This window comes from Xenopus tropicalis, chromosome 2 (genome assembly GCF_000004195.4).
Source record: "Xenopus tropicalis strain Nigerian chromosome 2, UCB_Xtro_10.0, whole genome shotgun sequence".
Classification (NCBI taxonomy): Eukaryota; Metazoa; Chordata; class Amphibia; order Anura; family Pipidae; genus Xenopus; species Xenopus tropicalis.
In genome coordinates, this window is record NC_030678.2 from 108,525,462 (window position 1) to 108,534,863 (window position 9,402).

Consider the following 9,402-nt stretch of genomic DNA (forward strand, 5'->3'; position numbering starts at 1 on the left):
TTGCATGCAAAGCAACATCTCAAAGGCAACTCCACTACTCCTACTGTATACTGGACATTAGAGCTCGACACAACAACATTATGCTGCTGTTTTCTTATGTACTTCAGCTTTACATCATATTTTCTTAGATTCGAATAATTGAAATGTAGAAGATTGGCTGCAAAAGATAAGGTTTGTATCCTGATATATATATATATATATATACAGTCCAAAAATCTTCCAGCACACCAAACTTGCATTCAAATTACCTGGGTGCTACCTCCATGTATCCAATTATCCAAAAATCCAAGAATATTAGGTGCACACCAGGATCTTTAAAGATAAAACATTACTTTATTAAATCTTGATAAAGGTCTTAGGTGGAGAAACGTTGGCCTGTTTTATCAGTATGATTTAATAAAGTAATGTTTTATCTTTAAAGATCCTGGTGTGCACCTAATATTCTTGGATTTTTTTATATATATATATATATATATATATATATATATATATATATATATATATATATAATATATACACACTTCCAAGGAAATTATATAGTGCTAGCCGAAACGTTAGTCTCCTCTTTAATAAAAATTATTTGTTTATATAAGTCCTGTGAGTGCGGACCCTCTCTCAAGCACCTTATATATATACACTGATATATATTTATATATATACTGACTATATATATATATATATATATATATATATATATATATATATATACAAGGTGCAGAATGAAGAGCACACCAGCACTTACAGATGATACCCGGGTGCCAGAGCAGTAATAATGGAATAAAGTGAAAGATGTCGGCACTCACAGGATTTGCACAATAGTACTTACAAACAGCAAGTCATAGTCAGATGCAATAAGGTGAGGTTTATTGGTCCAACGTTTCGGTTCCTTACTAGAACCTTCGTCAGGGAAAAACCTTTCCCTGACGAAGGTTCTAGTAAGGAACCGAAACGTTGGACCAATAAACCTCACCTTATTGCATCTGACTATGACTTGCTGTTTGTAAGTACTATTGTGCAAATCCTGTGAGTGCCGACATCTTTCACTTTATATATATATATATATATATATGCTGTATATATAGTATGATAGTGCCAAATGAGTTGCACAAAGATGCAAGAAATGAAGGTGCTTTGTATAGAAACTAGAATGATATTTCCAACTGATAAATGGCTACTTTCCTAGAAGCAGAACGCAACTCATGGAGGCAGATTTACTAAAACTCAAATTTTTCTCACTTATTTTTTTAAACTTTGCATAAAATCATTTCCACGAATGTCAGATATTTCCCAACAGAAATAGCATGTGCAGAGAAAAGTTTTTTCGACTTGTCACACGATAACCACAACTTTTTTGTATTGTTGCACAAAGCCAGAAAAAAAATCTGAAAACCTCTGAAGCAAAGAAAGATCTTTCAGGGAAGAGAAGAGACATCTGTCATTGATTTCTACATGATCTTAACAGGTTTCAGATTTGGAATTGTAGCAGTTTTGTGGTATAATAAATCTCTGAAAAGCTGCAAAACCTAAGTTTTAGCGCCAAAAAATCCAAATTGTGAAAAATGTCTGAATGTTAGTAAATGACCCCAATCAGTAGCAAGGAAAATGTTAATGTTGTTCCTAGCAGTATTTCCAATGCTTTTGCAGGCTGGATTTCACCAACGCAGTTTCATATCTCATTAAACCCCTTCCCTGTTCCCCAGCCATAGAATGCATTCCACCTCTGCCTAAATCATGCAATGCAACTAATTAGAGGACATGTAACCCCCCCCCCCCCAACACAAAAAAAATGAATCAGTAAAAAGCCTCTTTGAAAAATTTAAATACCTGCCACTGCTGTTGTTCAAAGGTTAATCGTAAGGCTGCAGCATCCCCTAATGCCTAGTGACGGCATACCCTACCCCCTCCCCGGAGATAGTGGCCGCTAAAGGTGGCAACCCTAGCGCTGAGTTCAACTGTTACAGGGTACAATCCAAGGAGCACATATGCTGTTTGCAGATGTAACATAGTAACATAGTAAGTTACGTTGAAAAAAGATGTACGTCCATCACGTTCAACCATAATGCCTATATATAACCTGCCTAACTACTAGTTGATTCAGAGGAAGGCAAAAAACCCCATCTGAAGCCTCTCTAATTTGCCGCAAAGGGGGGGAAAAAAATTCCTTCCTGACTCCAAGATGGCAATCGGACCAGTCCCTGGATCAACTTGTACTAAGAGCTATCTCCCATAACCTTGTATTCCCTCACTTGCTAAGAAGCCATCCAGCCCCTTCTTAAAGTTATATAATGTATCAGCCAGCATGACTGATTCGGGGAGGGAATTCCAGAACTTCACAGCTCTCACAGTAAAAAATCCTTTCCGAATATTTAAACAGAACCTCCCTTCTTCTAAACGGAGTGGGTGCCCTTGTGTCCGTTGGAAGGACCTACTGGTAAATAAAGCATTAGAGGGGTTATTATATGATCCCCTTATATATTTATACATCAATCCCCTTATATATTTATGTCATCAATCCTAGCTCTATCAACCGGCAGCAAAAGCCACTAGTGCATAGAATAACACCTTATAACTGCCAAGAAAGTTATTAAATAATTGCTTGGTTGTTAGAGCCCTTGCCTGCCAGTCAATATGAATTTTTTATTCCAAATGTATTGTTACTTTAGCTGATATACACTAAGGGGCCTATTCAACTAAATTTGAATTTGTGAATTTTCTTTTTCTTCAATGGAAAAACTTTAAAACTCAAATGATCGCTTCTTTATTTAAAAACTCTATCACTTAAAACATAAAAAAAGAACTTGAACACAGAGCAATCACATTCTACTAATCATTTCCTAGAGTTCTACCAAACTCGAAAAACTTGATTGACAAAATTGCTTGAATTTTGCTAGTGCAAAACCCATGGGTTTTTACATGAACTCGTCAGCTTTTAGATGCCAATTTTTTTCATTCAAGTTTGTAATAAATCGTGAACATTTGAATCCAGTAAAAGTTGAATTCAAATGTTAATAAATGAGCCCCCAAACTGAAGGCCTAGCTAACTCATGAAAGCATTTAGAATCCCCTGGAAAATTCCCAGATAATTTTAGCTCAAATACAGCAATATTTATCTTTATAACTGTTGCCACTCAAATGTCAAGATGTCTCCTTAGGAAAACAATTAGTTGTACAAAATGTTGGTACTTGCTCAAGCATAGAATATTGCCCAATTTGTTTGCAAACAGCTGACCAAACAAAGATTTCAGTTTGCAGAAATACAATTGCATTTCATTAAAAGAGACAAATTACTAGTGTTCCGACATTCCACAGTAGGGACACCAAATAAACACTTTTATATCTGAAATATGCCAAACGCATAAAGAAAGATTATCAGAACTATAAATTACAGCAAAAAAAATGAGTAATTTGAACAAAAATGATTTGGAAATGGTTAGTATAGATTTGCAGAACTAAAACGATTTTTGCCAGCGCTGAAAATGTAATTATGTTCTTTCCTCGGGCTGAGTTCAACTTTCATCACAGTTTTTATTACACAAAAAAAGTTTAATCATTTATCAGTGTGGTTAAAGGTACATCTGATTATTCTAATGTGCAGCAGGACAGAAGAGTATCTCCTCTATATACCCTGAACATTGTAATACCACATGTCACAAATGGGAAATAACATTTTGGGGCCTATTTATTATGCTGTGTAAAAACTGCAACAAAATTTGCATATCACCAAGCTTTGCTTTGTAAAAAAGCGATGTTATTTTTTTTACATTTTTTTTTCTCCTGTCAGAAGTTAAGTAAAATAACAGTGTCAAATATGGGGTTCAGAAAGAAAAAGACACCATTAAAGTGGACCTGTCACCCAGACATGAAAATCTGTATGATAAAAGTCCTGTTCAAATTAAACATGAAACCCAAATTCATTTTTATATTAACACATCCAAACCCATTATAAAGGCATTTAAAAATCACAGCTGTCAATCATATATTGCTTGCCCCGCCTCTATGCCTTAGGCATAGAGGCGGGGCAGACAGTAACTTTAGCTTTCCATTCAGCACTTCCTAGATGTCACTGCACATCTCACTTCTCCCCTCCCTCCTCCTTATCTAACTGTGTAGCCAGTGCATGGGCCTGGGCATCAGGTCCCCCATTCTATCACATAAACAAGATTTTGGCATGATACAAAGCTTGCCTTAATAACAGTGTCCACAAAATGGTGCCTGCCTGCTTGCTTTGATTGAGTAATTCCAAGACGGAAGGAAGCAAGATTTATATTATTTGTATAGAGTAAGTAAAGTTTATTTTGCTCAACTAACAATATAGAAAATAATTTGGACTTATTTCTTAGGGTGACAGGTCCGCTTTAATTTTACACAGCTTTTACACAATTTTTTGGGAAATTTTGTTATATGCAGCATAATAAATAGGCCCCTTTGTGTAAGCTGTGGACAAGAAGTAGGAAAGTTGGTTGATGCTACTAATGTAATTATATATACTGTATATTATAAATTATGTTATGTTAACCATGCACCCTGGCAGTACCTGGAGTTCTCTGTGTGCACCATTCCTGGACTTTTAATATATATGTATGTAGAAGTAAAGACTTGAACAATGCAGAAGGTGAGTTTTATTTATCCTTCATTTCAGTCCCTTACTGGAACCTTCGTCAGGGAAAAGGTTCCAGTAAGGGACTGAAAGTAGGCTAAATAAACCTCACCTTCTGCATTGATCAAGTCTTTACTCCTTTTTTATAATATATATATATATATATATACTGTATATAAATACACACATATACATGCTTTAGCATGCTTTCATTATGTTGTATTTAGCTCTCCTGCAAGCATTCTTTCACACACTGATGCAGCTGTGATTCTGAATTGGTAAATAACAAACAAATAATTGAGGGTGACTTTTTATGGGTTAAATCAAATTACCCCTTTAGTAAGGAGATCCTTTATCTGGAAAACCTCAGGTCCAGAGCATTCTAGATAACAGGTCCCATACCTGGACCATTACTTTCAACCATTCATGTTCTCTGCCTGTATTACATTTAAATATCAAATTAAATTCTCTGTTGGTATAAAAAAAACATAAATTCCAAACAATGATGCAGTCAGGTCACAACTTCACAAAACCTTTACAAAATGAGAACTTCAGTCAAGCAAACTAAAAAAGAAGGAAGTACAACAGGGAATCAATTACCCTGAATTACTTAGGTCCACACTTTGAACGAAAAGGAATCACTGAAAATTTTCAACTGTGTGAATTCAACTGAGTATGATTCATTTTCCTTTGCACTGTAGGTCACATTCAAAGCAACAACAGAATGCATTTATTCCTCATTTACTTAGATGCATTTATTTTGATTTCAGCACTTGTAGCTACAAAGCTTAGCAGCCCACATACCAATATAAGGAACAGCCCCCAGAGAGCATTTTACAGCAACATTAGTCTGCATGAGACTACTTTATATACCTATCCCCAAATATTATCATCATCATTACCACAAGTTTTTTAAGAAAAAGTTTGAGTATTAGATCACGTGTCTAAAAACATAATGAGCCCTTTCCTACGGTGGCTAAATCGACATTGGTTTGTAAGTTATTATTTACTTTGAATACTTCTCTAAACTATAGTTAATCAGTATGCAGTTTAAGGATGCTGCTAGAGAACTTTTATATTATGGACATGTTTGTGTGAAAGTGGGTCTTTTGGTATTCATATATGCATGGAATAAATCTAGGTATTTCATTGCATCCAGTGACCCTTACAGCTATTCTGTATAAACAAGGCAGTCAGCCTGGAACAGTAGGTTTATTAGGAGGATAACGATCTTCACAATGTGGCTAGGGACTTTTCTATACTTCAAAATAACAATTATTTCCAACCACTAAAGTCTGCCAGGCAAAGACAAACTATTCAATAATCCAAAAGCAGATAGTCAACATGGTGTCACGGAAAGTAGAAAATGACCAAATGTTCTAGTCACTACAGGATCACTAACGTACTGAGATACACAGGATGACGAATTGTCAAGTCTAAAAGATTAGTTGTGATCAATCAGAAAGGCCATTTAAACGAAAAAAATGTCACTTTGCAAGGCACAATTTTTAAACAAAAAGTGTCACAGCAAAGATAGTAGAAGCTGGAATTGTCCTGGCTGTTAATGGAATGAAAGCAGGAAATGTAGCACAGCAGAAGGTTGTCAACCTTATTCTCTTGGTTGGGTGAGCCCTCTCGTTAAAATGAAACATCTTTACCGTGACACTTCTTTCAAAAATTATACTGCTGGCCATATCCAGTGTCTGCCTTCTTTATTTGTGCAGTATTAAAGGGGACCTGTCACCATAAAAACTCCAATTTCTTCTCTATTGTGTTTGCCAAGCAAGATAAACTTCACTTATACTATATAAATATTATAAATCATGTTTCCTTCAGTTTTGGAATTACACATTCACAAAAAACAGGTAGGCGCCATTTTGTGGAAGGCAAGTTTTGTATCATCCCAAAAACTTGTTTATGTGCCAGAATGGGGGACCTGATACACATGCCCATGCACTGGCTGCACAATTTGATGGTGAGAAGGGTGGGGGATGTGAGGAGTGCAGTTACATCTAGAAAATGCTGAATGGAAAGTGAAAAAAACTGCATAAAGGCGGTGCAGGCAATATATGATTGACATCTGGGATTTTTAAACACCTTTATAATGGGTATGGATGTGTTAAAAAAAAAATTGGGGTTTCATGTTTAATTGAAAAGAACTTTTATGTCTGGGTGACAGGTCCCCTTTAATGGTGTTGCCAGGCAAAACTATTTATATCATACTAAAATGTATAAGCAAATCAATGCTCATTAAAGAAACTAAAAGGTAGCCAATATGGTCTACATTATATACTTGTTGTGATGCAGTGCCATTTATCTACATGAATAAATAGAGGGTGATAAGTAGATGCATATCATAGCAAGCAGTAGATGTGGCCTAAAAGTAACAATAATGGCACCATTAACATTTCAGCACCGAAAGACAAGGTTACTTTTCAGGGTTCTTCTTTCATGGTTACAAGGAAAAATGCCAGTGCAAAACAGCCAAAATAATAACCATCATATGTAATAAAATGCACTAAGTTTGTCAATTAGCAGTAACCCTTCGCAGCCAATAAGATGTTTGCTTTTAAATGGGTGACCAGTAAATTCTACCTGCTGATTGGTTGTGAGGGGTTACTGCTCTAGGGCAAACTTAGTGCCTTTTATTACTTAACGACATACATAAAGTGGCATGTAATGAGTGGAATTTAAAAACCTCTTCTAAAGAAAACTGTTGTAGGGCAAAATAATGTTATATTCTCCATTTCTGAAAAACAGGTACCTTACAGGCTGTAGGTCTCTCTAATAAGAACTTTTTTTAAACAGATTTCTGTATTTTTCCAGATATGCTTTCTTTGTTATGAAGCAATATTAACATTTGACAATTACCCAATCTATGTCCTGAGAGAGACATAAACATGGCATTTGGTCATTAAGGCTATAGAACTATATTGCGAACATAAAGTTGCCACTGAATGAAACCCAAGGTCACCGGAAGGGCAATTTTTACAATAATAATTGAAATACAGACTAAAGCAGAACATCTGCCCTGGAGAGCAGAAAATGTAAACAATGTACCAGTAGAAAACGGATAAAATTGGATTTCGTTGACATAACTAAATAGACTTGGAAAAAAGTGAACACTGTGTTCCAAGTGGAGAGAATTTTGTTTACATATCAAATAAGGTATTTCTAAAAGTGGACTTCTGTTTACTTAAAATGTCTGACTGTCCAAATTCTGTGTGGTTGAAGAACTCAACAGTGTTGGGAAAATGAATTAAGGTCAAGTAAAGGTAACAAACTTAAAAAAACAAAATGTAACCGCTATAAGCATGCACTTTCCTTTGAAAAGGAAAAAATTAGGGGCAGATGAGGGGAGGGATTTGCAAATAACTGTAATCAGTATATACTTGTTTGATTGGACCATTTTATATATGTAAAAAAAAGTGTTTTGACAGTATTCAAGAACAGAAAATGAACTTCCCCTCAAGGCATTCTCCTTTGTTTTGGGACCTCTGCTGTAAAACTATCAAACTAACTAAGCCATTGGTTCCTAATTAGGATCCTACCCCTAACTGTGCTCCACCTCTGTCTGCAGGTAAAATTACTGTACACTGAGAGCAAAACTAGATAAAGGGAAATGTAATGATAACTTGTTAGGCAGGATCATTCAGAAAATCTTTATATGGACATTTGTCCAGTTTCAACTGGCAATAATATATTCTGAACAAAAAGTTGCGATTTTTTCGTAGTGTTAAAACTTGCGCGAAACGTCGCGCCTTTTAAGTTTTAACGCTACGAAAAAAGCACAACTTTTCGCGCAAGTTTTAACTCTACGAAAAAATCGCAACTTTCGGAATGGCTACGAAAAACTCGCGTTTTTTCGCGCAAATCGTATTGGTAACGAAAAAGTCGCGATAATTTCCGAAAAGTCGTAAAGGCGCCGAAAAAAATCGCAAAAAATACGAAAAAGTCGCAAAATGTTCGTTTTCAAATCGGATTTTTCCAATTCGGACTCGGATTCGACCCATAGTAAATGTGCCCCTTAGTCTCAATTTTTTTTTGCGATTTTGTTTTATAAAAATACAGTCTGGAAAACCGATCAGTTGCCCTTCCTGAATTTAGCCAAATCTGAATCCTAAATTTTGGATTTTCTGCATTACTATAAAATAAATAAACTAACACAATACAAATCAATACAGCTTTTTAGATGGCAAATTAATAGCATCATTTTGGAATATAAAGGGCACTAAGCTTGCAGGTTGAGTACCAGAGAGAAACTAAAGAGATGGCTACCAGATCATTTGTAATTCAGGGACTCTAATAAATGCATATCACAGGGCATTTAAACTAAATTCCGGTCAGTACAGCCCTTAAAGCTAGATTTTGCTGATGTGGCTGAATTTTCAGGTAATCTGGTAACCCTACTTTGTACTGTATTGCAATCAAGAGTCTTCTAGAGGTAAACTTGGACAGAACTCCTTAATTCAATAGAATTGACATACTTGAATTCACATTTATAAAAACGTATTAATTTGTTAGTGATGAAAGGACACATCTGTATTGAAAATATTAAACTTCTTTTATCACAGTACACTTAAGGGCAATAAGGCATACTAGAGTTCCACTACATTTTACGTTTCTGCTCAGCATAGTGACTTATCTTCAGAATCTATCACTTTGCAATTGCTACACTGGCGCCAGTCATTAGTGCTGGTACAGTAGTTACTCAGATCATTAATTCTTGGCTCATTAAACATGGCTGATACATTCTTAATGGCGTAGTTAGGAAGATGTGAATCCGCAATACTGCATGATGTCTT